Source organism: Coregonus lavaretus, assembly GCF_964263955.1.
Source record: "Coregonus lavaretus genome assembly, contig: HAP1_SCAFFOLD_1075, whole genome shotgun sequence".
In the NCBI taxonomy this organism is placed as follows: domain Eukaryota; kingdom Metazoa; phylum Chordata; class Actinopteri; order Salmoniformes; family Salmonidae; genus Coregonus; species Coregonus lavaretus.
The window spans coordinates 125526-142370 of NW_028158905.1; the positions used below are offsets into that span (position 1 = coordinate 125526).

The 16845-nt window shown below is 45.6% G+C and overlaps 1 protein-coding gene across 1 annotated transcript in view; it reads left to right on the plus strand.

The window, feature by feature from the left end:
- The window catches only part of LOC311123492 (zinc transporter ZIP11-like), a 144494-nt gene that overhangs the window by 116642 nt on the left and 11007 nt on the right, over positions 1 to 16845 (plus strand). The gene's annotated exons all lie outside the window — the stretch shown is intronic.

The following is a 16845-nucleotide window of genomic DNA, read 5'->3' on the forward strand; positions in this document are numbered from 1 at the left end:
CACTATCGGCCTTTGCCTATCACCTGAGCAGGTGGTGGGTTTTCCAGTCCACCTCACTCTTCCTGTGGTCCATCTTCCATTTCTCCGACATCATTTCCCTCACTTTGTCCTCAAACTGTGTCCAGGTTTCATGTGGAGATTCTGCAATTCCATCCACAACCATGTTGTTCTGCCTTGATTGTCCTTCAAAGTAATCTGATTTCTTCGTAATTGTTATCAAGAATTCATATACAGAATGACTTACAGATTGCTGTCATCTTGCCATTCTCTTGTTTCAACTCATCAAGTTGACCCTGGGAGAACTGCAAACTGTTCTTCAGGTCATGGACCTCTCTGGTCAGGTTGTCCATTCTTTTATTAGTTGACTCCACCAGTATTTGGATACAACACTTGAAGCTATTTTCTTGTTGTTGTAACTACTGCTTGTATAACTATTTTTGTTCGTTTAAATGATCCTTCACCTGTGATAGAGAGACACCACTGTCCTCAACGGTACTCCTGCCGGCTTTGGTCTTTGTGATGGTAGCAATGTAGGTTACGCTTTAATTACTCACAGTTCCAGACAGGACAAGTCGCAGGGAAGATTGGAAACAACAAACAGCCATTAAAACAGCCACAAGCCCGGGACAATCCGCGGTCCCGGCCACAATTGTTAACCACGTCACGGGCTGTGTTCAATCCCTCAAGAAAACCCAGCTAGCTTGCTAGGCAGCTAGCTAGCAGCTAGGTTAGTTGCTACGCCAAGCAGCTCCTCAGACCCGGCCTTGGTCGGCAGGATCACTGGACAGATAGTAGCAGTCCCAGCAACTGATGCCAACCGCTAGTAACCAAACCAGACTTTCCAAAATGTCCAAAACAACAAACTTTCCAAAACAACAAACCGAGCTCTCCCTCGTTTCCGCGTTATGCGTTCAACAGGAAGTGACGTGTTTCTATGTTAGGTAGGGTCAACATAATTAAAATGATTATATTACCAATATTGATGTATTTATTCCAGGCCTTTCCAGTTTCAATTCCGTCCAACTTTTTAAATAAAATAAATGGCCTGCTCTCCAACTTTATTTGGAATGCCAAGACCTCAAGAGTCAAATTTACTCTTTTACACTTACGCTATAAAGCTGGAGGATGTAGACTACCTCATATGAAGATGTGTAACTGAGCTGCACAACTGTGTTCACTTAAACAATGGACAGCAGACTATCCTTGTGCATGGAGTAGTATCAAAGCTATAAATTTAATGCCTTATGATCTAAAATATATTCACTACTTCAGATCTAAGGCATTGAAAAAAAAAACAGACAATCCAATGATCCTCAATTCCATTAGTATGTACCTAATTTAATGAAGTGGAAAGAACCAATATCGCCAGGCACCCCTATTTGGAATAACCCCACCTTACCTCCAGCATTTAATGACAACACCTTTAAGTCCTGGTTCCAAAGTGGCATAATGAATTTTGAGCATTTGTACTGTGATGGCTCTGTCATGGAAATTACCACTAAGGACCCCAAAGTCAGGCTTAAATGAATTTATGTTTATTCACGCCAACGGAGAGATTACAGACAAACAGCACTTAATGTGGAGGTTAGTCAGAAGCTCTGACGAGGTATTTCCCCTTCAGCATATGTATACTATCCTTACGGGTTATACAAAGATAGCCAAGTGCATCCTTTCACAGCAAAGTGATTGGTCCCAGAGACCGGCTGCAGAGGAGGAGAACACCTGGCAACCACAGTCTGGGCGTTTCCACTCCCGCTGAGCCGACCTTGTGAGAGCAAACCTCAGACACCCTGTCTATCTACAACAGGCGCATTTCTAAGTATGCAACAGGTCAAACATGTATGATAAGTGTGAGACACTGTAAGCAGAAAGAGACACAGTAAAATTCCACTACAGCTCTCTACTGTCATTCAATCAATTACAAGAAATATTTTTTTATTATCCAAGGCCAATTTCTTTAAGTTCTTAAAGCTCAGAAATTGTATTCAATCGCTTCAACAGAATCTGGATGAACCTAAGGAATCTATCATATAGAAAATACTGAAAGAAGCTGCTAAGCCAAAGAAGTTAATTGCAAATGTTATGTCAAGGGTTGATTGGAAGACTCTACCTGATAGTTCAGAACCTATAAGGAAAAAATGGGAAACAGATCTAATGGCATACATTGAGGAGAACCATTGTTCACAGATATGTGAAAATATTCATACCTGCTCCTACAACTTAAGACATAAATTACTGCAATTGAAGAATTAATAAGACTTACTACACTCCTGACAGAATGCATGTAATCACCCAGAAATGTCACATCTCTGGTGGAGATGCATAAAGTACAAAGGAACCCTATTCCAAATGCTGTGGTTCTGTGACAAACTAACACCCTTTTGGGATAATGTATGTGCTATCATTTCATTTTGTCTAGCTATGTATATCCATCCAGCTCCACAATTATGTCTATTGGGAAATGTAAGTATTGGTGATCAATATCAGAGAAAGTTTTGTAATCTAGGTCTAATTGCTTTATATGTTGAGAAAAAAAAGTGACTGGGAGCAATAATATATAAATACTTATGGTAATATACTAATGGTAATATATACATGTAAACAGGAATAATAGTGACCAGTAGCAGGATAAATAGATACTGTACATACTAATGCTAATGGCAATTAATAATCAATGAACAGCAGCGTAATGGTAGTAATAAATCTAATCAATAATCATTGATGACCAGAGAAGCATGACGATTGCTCAGGGAGAGAAGACTGGGGACCAGTAGTATGTTCGAACGCATTCTAATGCTATCACGCTAATCCTCAGCAAGTCAAATTATGCCTGTGAGTGCTCCCATACGTGTCAGCTTTGAGCTGTTGATTGATTATATTTTCCCTGTCCCTGATCCAACACTATTACCAGACACACACACACACACACACACACACACACACACACGCACACGCGCACACACACACACACACCCACACAAACCCACACAGACACACACACACACACACACACACACACACACAGTCTTGTATAACTGACCTTGTGGGGACACACAACTGTTCATCATATAATGTTTCCTCATCCCGGCTGGTTTGGACTGGGCTGATCTGAACCACAACACAAAAATCTCCTTAGGCTTATTAGTTACCAGACTCAGTGGACCAATCAAAGCCCCCCTTCTGGCGTTGCTTGGCCGTAGTTTGCTGTAGGCTTGTCGTCTGGGCCTGTGGCCTTTTCTTTAAAGCCTCATTGCTCAGCTTAATCATGTTTATAAGAGCTTTGGGGATTTAGCCCTCTGATGTGTATAGTCTCCTCTTCCTTTTATCTCCAAGCAATGTTTTCATGTTTACTCTGTGCTTGACACTGAAAGAAACATACTTAGATACAGATTGGTTGGAAGGTACTTTATATTTGATCAAAATAATTTTTTGCACTCAGTCGTTTCCCTGAGTATTGTCTCTCATGTTCCTTTACTCCTTTGTTTTCCATGCTGACTGTGTGTGTGTGTGTGTGCTTGAGCGTACATGTACATGTGTGTGATTACATCTGTGCCTGACCATGCACATAAGCCGCTTCCGAGTATATTACTCGCTAATGTTAATCTCTGGACAATAAAGTAGACGAGCTCAGGGTGAGGATCTCCTTCCAGAGAGACATCAGGGACTGTAACATACTCTGTTTCACGGAATCATGTCTCTCTCCGGATATACTGCCCCCGTCCATACAGACAGCTGGGTTCTCAATACATCGCCCAGACAGGAATAAAGAACTCTCTGTGAAGAAGAAAGGCGTGCTGTATGTTTCATGATTAACCACTCATGGTGTGATTGATAACGTACAGAAACTCAAGTCCTTTTGTTCACCCGGCCTAGAATACCTCACAATCAAATTCCTACCGTATTACCTCCCTAGAGAATTCTCCTCGGTTATAGTCACAGCCGTGTATATTCCCCCTCAAGCCGATACCACGACGGCCCTCAAGGAACTACACTGGACTTTGTGCAAACTGGAAACCACATATCCTGAGGCCGAATGTATTGTACCTGGGGATTTTAACAAAGCAAATTTGAGGAAAACGCTACCGAAGTTCTATCAACACATTGACTGTAGTACTCGCGCTGGAAAAACACTCGACCCTGTTACTCCCCCTTCCGAGATGCCTAAAAGGCCCTCCCCCGCCCTCTCTTACGCAAATCAGATCATGACTCCATTTTGCGCCTCCCTTCCTATAGGCAGAAACTCAAACAGGAAGTACCTGTTCTAAGGTCTATTCAACGCTGGTCCGACCAATCGGAATCCATGCTTGAAGATTGTTTTGATCATGCGGGCTGGGATATGTTCCAGGTAGCCTCTGAGAATAACATTGATGTATACACGGACAGGGTGACTGAGTTCATCAGGAAGTGTATAGGGGATGATGTTCCCACTGTGACTATTAAAACATGCCCAAACCAGAAACGGTGGATAGATGGCAGCATTTGCACAAAACTGAAAGCGCGAACCACCGCATTCAACCATGGCAAGGTGACTGGGAATATGGCAGAATACAAACAGTGTAGCTACTCACTCCGCAAGGCAATTCAACTGGCAAAACATCAGTATAGAGACAAAGTGGAGTCGCAATTCAATGGCTCAGACACGAGATGTATGTGGCAGGGTCTACAGACAATCACGGATTACAAAGGGAAATCCAGCCACGTCGTGGACACCGACGTCTTGCTCCGGGATAAGCTAAACACCTTCTTCGCCCGCATTGAGGATAACACAGTGCCACCGACGCGGCCCGCTCCCAATGACTGTGGGATCTCGTTCTCCGTGGCCGACGTGAGTAAGACATTTAAGCATGTTAACCCTCGCAAGGCTGCCGGCCCAGACGGCATCCCTAGCCGCGTCCTCAGAGCATGCGCAGACCAGCTGGCTGGGGTGTTTACGGACATATTCAATCTCTCCCTATCCCAGTCTGCTGTCCCCACTTGCTTCAGGATGTCCACCATTGTTCCTGTACCCAAGAAAGCAAAGGTAACTGATCTAAATGACTATCGCCCCGTAGCACTCACTTCTGTCATCATGAAGTGCTTTGAGAGGCTATTTATGGATCATATCAACTCTACCTTACCTGAAACGCTAGACCCACTTCAATTTGCATACCGCCTCAATACATCCACAGACGATGCAATCGCCATCGCACTGCACACTGCCCTATCCCATCTGGACAAGAGGAATACCTATGTAAGAATGCTGTTCATTGACTATAGCTCAGCCTTCAACACCATAGTACCCTCCAAGCTCATCATTAAGCTTGGGGCCCTAGGTCTGATCCCCGCCCTGTGCAACTGGGTCCTGGACTTCCTCACGGGCCGCCCCCAGATGGTGAAGGTTGGAAACAACACCTCCACTTCGCTGATCCTCAACACAGGAGCCCCTCAAGGGTGCGTGCTCAGTCCCCTCCTGTACTCCCTGTTCACCCATGACTGCGTGGCCACGCAAGCCTCCAACTCAATAATCAAGTTTTCAGACGACACAACAGTAGTAGGCATGATTACCAAATATGACGAGACCACCTACAGGGAGGAGGTGAGGGCCCTGGAGGAGTGGTGCCAGGAAAATAACCTCTCCCTCAACATCAACAAAACGAAGGAGCTGATCGTGGACTTCAGGAAAGAGCAGAGGGAGCACGCCCCTATCCACATCGACGGGACCGCAGTGGAGAGAGTGAAAAGCTTCAAGTTCCTCTGCATACATATCACTGACAATCTGAAATGGTCCACCCACACAGACAGTGTGGTGAAGAAGGCGCAACAGCGCCTCTTCAACCTCAGGAAGCTGAATAAATTTGGCTTGGCCCCTAAGACCCTCAAAAACTTTTACAGATGCACAATTGAGAGCATCCTGGTACGGCAACTGCACCGCCCACAACTGCAGGGCTCTCTAGAGGGTGGTGCGGTCTGCCCACCGTATCACCGGGGGCACACTAACTGCCCTCCAGGACACCTACAGCAGCCGATGTCACAGGAAGGCCAAAAAGATCATCAAGAACATCAACCACCCAAGCCACGGCCTGTTCACCCCGCTACCATCCAGAAGATTATAATAGTAATATCTAACATGTACACTACCGTTCAAAACTTTGGGGTAACTTAGAAATGTCCTTGTTTTCGAAAGAAAATAAAAAAATGTGTCCATTAAAATAACATCAAATTGAATAGAAATACAGTGTAGACATTGTTAATGTTGTAAATGGCTATTGTTGCTGGAAACGGCTGATTTTTAATGGAATATCTACATAGGCGTACAGAGGCCCATTATTAGCAACCATCAGTCCTGTGTTCCAATGGCAGGTTGTGTTTGCTAATCCAAGTTTATCATTTTAAAAGGCTAATTGATCATTAGAAAACCCTTTTGCAATTATGTTAGCACAGCTGAAAACTGTTGTGTTGATTAAAGAAGCAATAAAACCGGCCTTCTTGAGACTAGTTGAGTATCTGGAGCATCAGCAATTGTGGGTTTGATTACAGAATCAAAATGACAAGAATCAAATAACTTTCATCTGAAACTTGTCAGTCTATTCTTGTTCTGAGAAATGAAGGCTATTCCACGTGAGAAATTGCCAAGAAACTGAAGATCTCTTACAATGCTGTGTACTACTCCCTTCACAGAACAGCACAAACTGCCTCTAACGAAATCAAATCAAATTGTATTTGTCACATACACGTGTTTAGCAGATGTTATAGCGGGTGTAGCGAAATGCTTGTGCTTCTAGCTCCGACAGTGCAGTAATATCTAAAAAGTAATATCTAACGATTTCATAACATATACCTAATACACACAAAACTAGTAAGGAATGGAATTTAAGAAAATATACATATATGGACAAGCAATGACAGAGCGGCATGGACTAAGATACAGTGAATATTATAGAATAGAATGCAGTATATACATATGAGATGAGTAGTGCAAGATATGTAAACAATATTAAAGTGACTGTAAACATTATCGAAGTGACTAGTGTTCAATTTGGCCATTGATATCAATAGGCAGCAGCAGCCTCTAATGTGCTAATGATGGCTATTTAACAGTCTGATGGCCTTGAGATAGAAGCTGTTTTTCATTCTCTCGGTCCCAGCTTTGATGCTCCTGTACTGACCTTGCCTTCTAGATGATAGCGGGGTGAACAGGCAGTGGCTCGGGTGGTTTATGTCCTTGATGATCTTTTTGGCCTTCCTGTGACATCGGGTGCTGTATGTGTCTTGGAGGGCGGGTAGTTTGCCCCCGATACTGCGTTCGGCAGACCGCACCACCCTCTGGAGAGCCCTGCGGTTGTGGGTGGTGCAGTTGCCGTACCAGGTGGTGATACAGCCCGACAAGATGCTCTCAATTGTGCATCTGTAAAAGTTTTAGGTGTGAAGCCGAATTTCTTCATCTTCCTGAGGTTGAAGAGGCTCTGTTGCGCCTTCTTCACCACACTGTCTGCGTGGGTGGACCATTTCAGTTTGTCGGTGATGTGTATGCCAAGGAACTTGAAGCTTTCCACCTTCTCCACTGCGGTCCAATCGATGTGGATAGGGGGGTGCACCCTCTGCTCTTTCCTAAAGTCCACGATCATCTCCTTTGTTTTGTTGACGTTGAGTGAGAGGTTATTTTCCTGGCACCACACTCCCAGAGCCCTCACCTCCTCCATGTAGGCGGTCTCGTCATTGTTGGTAATCAAGCCTACTACTGTTGTGTCATCTGCAAACTTGATGATTGAGTTGGAGGCATGCTTGGCCACGCAGTCATGGGTGAACAGGGAGTACAGGAGGGGGCTGAGCATGCACCCTTGTGGGGCCCTAGTGTTGAGGATCAGCGAAGTGGAGATGTTGTTTCCTACCTTCACCACCTGGGGGGTGGCCCGTCAGGAGGTCCAGGACCCAGTTGCACAGGGCGGGGTTCAGACTCAGGGCCTCGAGCTTGATGATGAGCTTGGAGGGTACTATGGTGTTGAATACTGAGCTACAGTCAATGAACAGCATTCTTACATATGTATTCCTCTTGTCCATATGGGATAGGGCAGTGTGCAGTGTGATGGCGATTGCATCGTCTGTGGATCTATTGGGGCGGTAAGCAAATTGAAGTGGGTCTAGGGTGACAGGTAAGGTAGAGTTGATATGATCCTTGACTAGTCTCTCAAAGCACTTCATGATGACAGAGGTGAGTGCTACAGGGTGATAGTCAATTTGTTCAGTTACCTATGCTTTCTTGGGTACAGGAACAATGGTGGCCATCTTGAAGCATGTGGGAACAGCAGACTGGGAAAGGGAGAGATTAAATATGTCCATAAACACCCCAGCCAGCTGGTCTGCGCATGCTCTGAGTACGCCGCTAGGGATGCCGTCTGGGCCGGCAGCCTTGCGGGGGTTAACATGCTTAAATGTCTTAATCACGTCGGTCGCGGAGAAGGACAGGCCACAGCCCTTGGTAGTGGGCCTCATCAGTGGCACTGTGTTATCCTCAAAGCGGGCAAAGAAAGTGTTTAGCTTGTCTGGAAGCGAGACGTCGGTGTCGGCGACGTGGCTAGTTTTCCTTTTGTAGTCCGTGATTGTCTGTAGACCCTGCCACATACATATCGTGTCTGAGCTGTTGAATTGCGACTCCACTTTGTCTCTATACTGATGTTTTGCCAGTTTAATTGCCTTGCGGAGTGAGTCGCTACACTGTTTGTATTCTGCCATATTCCCAGTCACCTTGCCATGGTTGAATGCGGTGGTTCGCGCTTTCAGATTGGTGCGAATGCTGCCATCTATCCTCGGTTTCTGGTTAGTGTCGGTTTTAATAGTCACAGTGGGCACAACATCACCTATACACTTCCTGATAAACTCAGTCACCGTTTCAGTGTATTTGTCTAAATTATTTTTGGAAGCTACCCGGAACATATCCCAGTCCGCGTGATCAAAACAATCTTGAAGCGTGGATTCCGATTGGTCAGACCAGCGTTGAATAGTCCTTAGCATGGGTATTTCCTGTTTGAGTTTCTGCCTATAGGAAGGGAGGAGCAAAATGGAGTCGTGGTCAGATTTGCCGAAAGGAGGGCAGGGGAGGGCCTTATAACCATCCTGGAAGTTCGAGTAGCAGTGGTCGAGGATTTTGGCTGCACAAGTACAACAATCGATATGTTGATAGAACTACGGCAGCCTAGTCCTCAAATTTGCTTTGTTAAAATCCCCGGCTACAATTAATGCAGCCTCAGGATATATGGCTTTTTCTTTGCAACTCTGCCTAGGTCAGCATCCCGGAGTCGCCTTTTCAATGTTGACGTTGAGACTGGTGTTTTGCAGGTACTATTTAATGAAGCTGCCAGTTGAGGACATGTGAGGCGTCTGTTTCTCAAACTAGACTCTCTAATGTATTTGTCCTCTTGCTCAGTTGTGCACCGGGGCCTCCCACTCCTCTTTCTTTTCTGGTTAGAGCTAGTTTGCGCTGTTCTGTGAAGGGAGTAGTACACAGCGTTGTACGAGATCTCCAGTTTCTTGGCAATTTCTCGCATGGATTAGCCTTCATGTTTCAGAACAAGAAAAGACTGACGAGTTTCAGAAGAAAGTTATTTGTTTCTGGCCATTTTGATCCTGTAATTGAACCCACAATTGCTGATGCTCCAGATACTCAACTAGTCTCAAGAAGGCCAGTTTTATTGCTTCTTTAATCAGCACAACAGTTTTCCGCTGTGCTAACATAATTGCAAAAGGGTTTTCTAATGATCAATTAGTCTTTTAAAATGATAAACTTGGATTAGCAAACACAACGTGCCATTAGAACACAGGACTGACGGATGCTGATAATGGGCCTCTGTATGCCTATGTACAGTGAGGGAATAAAGTATTTGATCCCCTGCTGATTTTGTACGTTTGCCCACTGACAAAGACATGATCAGTCTATAATTTTAATGGTAGGTTTATTTAAACAGTGAGAGACAGAATAACTACAAAAAAATCCAGAAAAACGCTTGTCAAAAATGGTATAAATTGATTTGCATTTTAATGAGGGAAATAAGTATTTGACCCCTCTGCAAAACATGACTTAGTACTTGGTGGCAAAACCCTTGTTGGCAATCACAGAGGTCAGACGTTTCTTGTAGTTGGCTACCAGGTTTGCACACATCTCAGGAGGGAAATTGTTCCACTCCTCTTTGCAGATGTTCTCCAAGTCATTAATGTTTCGAGCCTGACGTTTGGCAACTCGAACCTTCAGCTCCCTCCACAGATTTTCTATGGGATTAAGGACTGGAGACTGGCTAGGCCACTCCAGGACCTTAATGTGCTTCTTCTTGAGCCACTCCTTTGTTGCCTTGGCCGTGTGTTTTGGGTCATTGTCATGCTGGAATACCCATCCACGACCCATTTTCAATGCCCTGGCTGAGGGAAGGAGGTTCTCACCCAAGATTTGACGGTACATGGCCCCGTCCATCGTCCCTTTGATGTGGTGAAGTTGTCCTGTCCCCTTAGCAGAAAAACACCTCCAAAGTATAATGTTTCCACCTCCATGTTTGACTGTGGGGATGGTGTTCTTGGGGTCATAGGCAGCATTCCTCCTCCTCCAAACACGGCGAGTTGAGTTGATGCCAAAGAGCTCGATTTTGGTCTCATCTGACCACAACACTTTCACCCAGTTCTCCTCTGAATCATTCAGATGTTCATTGGCAAACTTCAGACGGCCCTGTATATGTGCTTTCTTGAGCAGGGGGACCTTGCGGGCACTGCAGGATTTCAGTCCTTCACGGCGTAGTGTGTTACCAATTGGTTTCTTGGTGACTATGGTCTCAACTGCCTTGAGATCATTGACAAGATCCTCCCGTGTAGTTCTGGGCTGATTCCTCACCGTTCTCATGTTCATTGTGAGATCTTGCATGGAGCCCCATGCCGAGGCAGATTGACAGGTCTTTTGTGTTTCTTCCATTTGCGAATAATCGCACCAACTGTTGTCACCTTCTCACCAAGCTGCTTGGCGATGGTCTTGTAGCCCATTCCAGCCTTGTGTAGATCTACAATCTTGTCCCTGACATCCTTGGAGAGCTCTTTGGTCTTGGCCATGGTGAAGAGTTTGGAATCTGATTGATTGATTGTTCTGTGGACAGGTGTCTTTTATACAGGTAACAAGCTGATATTAAGAGCACTCCCTTTAAGAGTGTGCTCCTAATCTCAGCTCGTTACCTGTATAAAAGACACCTGGAAGCCAGAAATCTTTCTGATTGAGAGGGGGTCAAAATCAATTTATAACATTTTTGACATGCGTTTTTCTGGATTTTGTTGTTGTTATTCTGTCTCTCACTGTTCAAATAAACCTACCATTAAAATTATAGACTGATCATTTCTTTGTCAGTGGGCAAACGTACAAAATCAGCAGGGGATCAAATACTTTTTTCCCTCACTGTAGATATTCCATTAAAAATCAGCCAATTTCAAGCTAAAATAGCCATTTACAACATTAACAATGTCTACACTGTATTTCTGATCAATTTGATGTTATTTTAAGGGACAAAAAAAGTGATTTTCTTTAGAAAACAAGGAAATTCCTTAGTGACCCCAAACTTTTGAACAGTACTGTATATGTTAGATATTACTGCACTCTCGGAGCTAGAAGCACAAGCATTTCGCTACACCCGCAATAACATCTGCTAAACACGTGTATGTGACCAATACAATTTGATTTGATTTGATTTGAAGGTGAGGTCGGTAAAGGTGCATCAAAGCTGGGACCGAGAGACTGAAAAACAGCTTCCTTCTCAAGGCCATCACACTGTTAAATAGACACTGTTCAGATGAGACAAAAATTGAGCTTTTTGGCCATCAAGCAAAAAACACTATGTCTGGCGCAACCCCAACACCTCTCATCACCCCGAGAACACCATCCATACAGTGAAGCATGGTGGTGGCAGCATCATGCTGTGGGGATATTTTTCATCGGCAGGGACTGGGAAACTGGTCAGAATTGAAGGAATGATGGATGGTGCTAAATACAGGGAAATTCTTGAGGGCTACCTGTTTCAGTCTTCCAGAGACTGGGACGGAGGTTCACCTTCCAGGAGGACAATGACCCTAAGCATACTGCTAAAGCAACATTTGAGTGGTTTAAGGGAAAACATTTAAATGTCTTGGAGTGGCCTAGTCAAAGCCCAGACATCAATCCAATTGAGAATCTGTGGTCTGACTTAAAGATTGCTGTACACCATCGGATCCTTTCCAACTTGAAGGAGCTGGAGCAGTTTTGCCTTGAAGAATGGGCAAAAATCCCAGTGGCTAGATGTGCCAAGCTTATAGAGACATACCCCAAGAGACTTGCAGCTGTAATTGCTGCAAAAGGTGGCGCTACAAAGTATTGACTTTGGGGGGGTGAATAGTTACGCACGCTCAAGATTTCTGTTTTTCTGTTTTATTTCTTGTTTGTTTCACCCCCCAAAAATGTTGCATCTTCAGTGTTAGGCATGTTGTGTAAATCAAATGATACAAACTCCCCAAAAATGAATTTTAATTCCAGGTTGTAAGGCAACAAAATAGGAACAATGCCAAGGGGGGTGAATACTTTCACAAGCCACTGTACATAGACATGTAATCACTGGTCACTTCAATAATGGAACACTAGTGTCACGCCCTGACGTATGGAACTCTTGTTTGTGGAGTCAGGGTGTGTGAATCTATGTTTTCTATGTTTAGGATCTAGAGTTGTGTTTCTATGTTTGGCCGGGTGTGATTCCCAATGAGAGACAGCTGTCGCTCGTTTTCTCTGATTGGGGATCATACTTAGGTAGCCCAGTTGCCTACTATGTTTGTGGGATCTTGTTCCGTGTATAGGCTTGTATGTGTATAGCCTGAGGACTTCACGTTACGTTGTTTCTTGTTTTTTTTATGTTTATTGAGTTTAATAAACGTGTTCGCATACCACGCTGCACCTTGGTCTGACCCGTCTCTCAACGTTCGTGAAAGAAGATCCCACCAACAATGGATCAAGCAGCGTGCCCATGAGCAGACATCCTGGACATGGGAGGAGATCCTGGACGGTAAGTGATCTTGGACAAGGGAGGAGATTCAGGCTGGGATGGATTGCCGTCCTTGGGAGGAGACAGTGGAGGCCCGGGTTAGAGAGGAGCAATGGCAACACAGAAGGCGCCGGCCGAGGAGGAAGCCCGAGAGACAGCCCCAATACATTTTTTTGGGGGGGGCTAAAAGGGTGGTCGGGGATCGACAGAGAAGACGCTCGACCAAGGGGCTCAAGGAGGAGTCCTTACTGGAGGAAGACTGGGCACGGAGAGTAAAGGACTGGTACAGTCGTAGTTCTCCAGCGCTGGTTCCCAGTCCGGTACACCTCGCGCCTGCTCCTCGCACCAAGCCAGTGGTGCGTGTTCCCAGTCCAGTACGGCCCGTTCCTGCTCCTCGCACCAAACCAGTGGTGCGCGTCCCCAGTCCGGCCCGGCCCGTTCCTGCTCCTCGCACCAGACCTGTGGTGCGTGTCTCCAGTCCGGCCCGGCCCGTGCCTGCTCCTCGCACCAAACCAGTGGTGCGTGTCGCCAGCCCGGTACGCCCTGTACCTGCTCCCCGCACCAAACCAGTGGTGCGTGTTCCCAGTCCAGTACGGCCCGTCCCTGCTCATCGCACCAAACCAGTGGTGCGTGTTGCCAGCCCGGTACGCCCTGTACCTGCTCCCCGCACCAAGCCAGTGGTGCATGTTCCCAGTCCAGTACGGCCAGTCCCTGCTCCTCGCACCAAACCAGTGGTGCGTGTCGCCAGCCCGGTACGCCCCGTACCTGCTCCCCGCACCAGGCCAGTGGTGCGTGTCTCCAGTCCGGCCCGGCCCGTGCCTGCACCTCACACCAAGCCAGTGGTGCGTGTTCCCAGTCCGGCACGGCCCGTGCCTGCTCCTCGCACCAGACCAGTGGTGCGCGTCCCCAGTCCGGCCCGGCCCGGCCCGTTCCTACTCCTCGCACCAGACCAGTGGTGTGGGTTCCCAGTCCGGCCCGGCCCGTGCCTGCTCCTCGCACCAACCAAGTGGTGCGTGTTCCCAGTCCGGCACGGCCCGTGCCCGTTCTACCGGGGTCCAGTCCAGCTCCGGTCAGCGGCTCCACGCCGGAGCCAGAGCAGTCCGCTCCACCGGTGCCCAATCCAGCCCCGGTCAGCGGATCCATTCCGGAGCTAGAGTAGTCCGCTCCACCGGCTTCCAGTCCAGCTCCGGTCAGCGGTTCCACTCCGGAGCCAGTGAATCTATGTTTTCTATGTTTAGGATCTAGAGTTGTGTTTCTATGTTTGGCCGGGTGAGATTCCCAATCAGAGACAGCTGTCGCTCGTTGTCTCTGATTGGGGATCATACTTAGGTAGCCCAGTTGCCTACTATGTTAGTTGGATATTGTTCCGTGTATAGGCTTGTATGTGTATAGCCTGAGGACTTCACGTTACGTTGTTTCTTGTTTTGTTTATGTTTATTGAGTTTAATAAACATGTTCGCATACCACGCTGCACCTTGGTCTGACCCGTCTCTCAACGTTCGTGACAACTAGTCATTTCATATGTATATACTGTATTCTATTCTTCTGTATTTTAGTCAATGCCACTCCGACATTGCTCGTCCTAATATTTATATATTTCTTAATTCCATTCTTTTACTTTTAAATGTGTGTGTATTGTTTTGAATTGTTAGATACTACTGCACTGTTGGAGCTAGGAAGCAAGCATTCCACTACACCCCGCAATAACATCTGCTAAATATGTGTATGTGACCAATAAAAATGTAGTAGTGATGAAGTCAATCTCTTTTCCAATTTGAGCCATGAGAGATTGACATGCATATCATTAATGTTAGATTTCCGTTTACTTTTAAGGGCCAGCCGTGCTGCCCTTTTCTGAGCCAACTGCAATTTTCCCAAGTCCCTCTTTGTGGCACCTGACCACGCTACTGAACAGTAGTCTAGGTGCGACAAAACTAGGGCCTGTAGGACCTGCCTTGTTGATAGTGTTGTTAAGAAGGCAGAGCAGCGCTTTATTATGGACAGACTTCTCCCCATCTTACCTACTGTTGTATCAATATGTTTTGACAATTCCAGTTTACAATCCAGGGTTACTCCAAGCAGTTTAGTCACCTCAACTTGCTCCATTTCCACATTATTCATTACGAGATGTAGTTGAGGTTTAGGGTTTAGTGAATGACTTGTCCCAAATACAATGCTTTTAGTTTGGGAAATATTTAGGACTAACTGCAGCTCTTTAAGTGTTGAATTTATTTCATTTGCTGTAGTAGCTGACGTGTATAGTGTTGAGTCATCCGCATACATAGACACATTGGCTTTACTCAAAGCTAGTGGCATGTCGTTAGTAAAGATGGAAAAAAGTAAGGGCCTAAACAGCTACCCTGGGGAATTCCTGATTCTACCTGGAATATGTTTGAGAGTCTTCCATTAAAGAACACCCTCTGTGTTCTGTTAGACAAGTAACTCTTTATCCACATTATAGCAGGGGGTGTAAAGCCACAACACATACGTTTTTTCAGCAGCAGACTATGATTGATAATGTCAAAAGCTGCACTGAAGTCTAACAAGACAGCCCGCACAATAATTTTATCCACAATTTCTCTCAGCCCATCATCAGTCATGTGTGTAAGTGCTGTGCTTGTTGAGTGTTCTTCCCTGTAAGTGTGCTGAAAGTCTGTTGTCAGTTTGTTTACTGTGAAATAGCATTGTATCTAGTCAAACAGAACTTTTTCCAGAAGTTTACTAAGGGTTGGTAACAGGCTGATTGGTCTGCTATTTGAGCCAGTAAAGGGGGCTTTACTATTCTTGGGTAGTGGAATGACTTTAGCTTCCTTCCAGGCCTGAGGGCACACACTTTCTGGTACAGTGGGGAAAAAAAGTATTTAGTCAGCCACCAATTGTGCAAGTTCTCCCACTTAAAAAGATGAGAGAGGCCTGTAATTTTCATCATAGGTACACGTCAACTATGACAGACAAATTGAGAAAAAAAATCCAGAAAATCACATTGTAGGATTTTTAATGAATGTATTTGCAAATTATGGTGGAAAATAAGTATTTGGTCACCTACAAACAAGCAAGATTTCTGGCTCTCACAGACCTGTAACTTCTTCTTTAAGAGGCTCCCCTGTCCTCCACTCGTTACCTGTATTAATGGCACCTGTTTGAACTTGTTATCAGTATAAAAGACACCTGTCCACAACCTCAAACAGTCACACTCCAAACTCCACTATGGCCAAGACCAAAGAGCTGTCAAAGGACACCAGAATCAAAATTGTAGACCTGCACCAGGCTGGGAAGACTGAATCTGCAATAGGTAAGCAGCTTGGTTTGAAGAAATCAACTCTGGGAGCAATTATTAGGAAATGGAAGACATACAAGACCACTGATAATCTCCCTCGATCTGGGGCTCCACGCAAGATCTCACCCCGTGGGGTCAAAATGATCACAAGAACGGTGAGCAAAAATCCCAGAACCACACGGGGGGACCTAGTGAATTACCTGCAGAGAGCTGGGACCAAAGTAACAAAGCCTACCATCAGTAACACACTACGCTGCCAGGGACTCAAATCCTGCAGTGCAAGACGTGTCCCCCTGCTTAAGCCAGTACATGTCCAGGCCCGTCTGAAGTTTGCTAGAGTGCATTTGGATGATCCAGAAGAGGATTGGGAGAATGTCATATGGTCAGATGAAACCAAAATAGAACTTTTTGGTAAAAACTCAACTCGTCGTGTTTGGAGGACAAAGAATGCTGAGTTGCATCCAAAGAACACCATACCTACTGTGAAGCATGGGGGTGGAAACATCATGCTTTGGGGCTGTTTTTCTGCAAAGGGACCAGGACGACTGATCCGTGTAAAGGAAA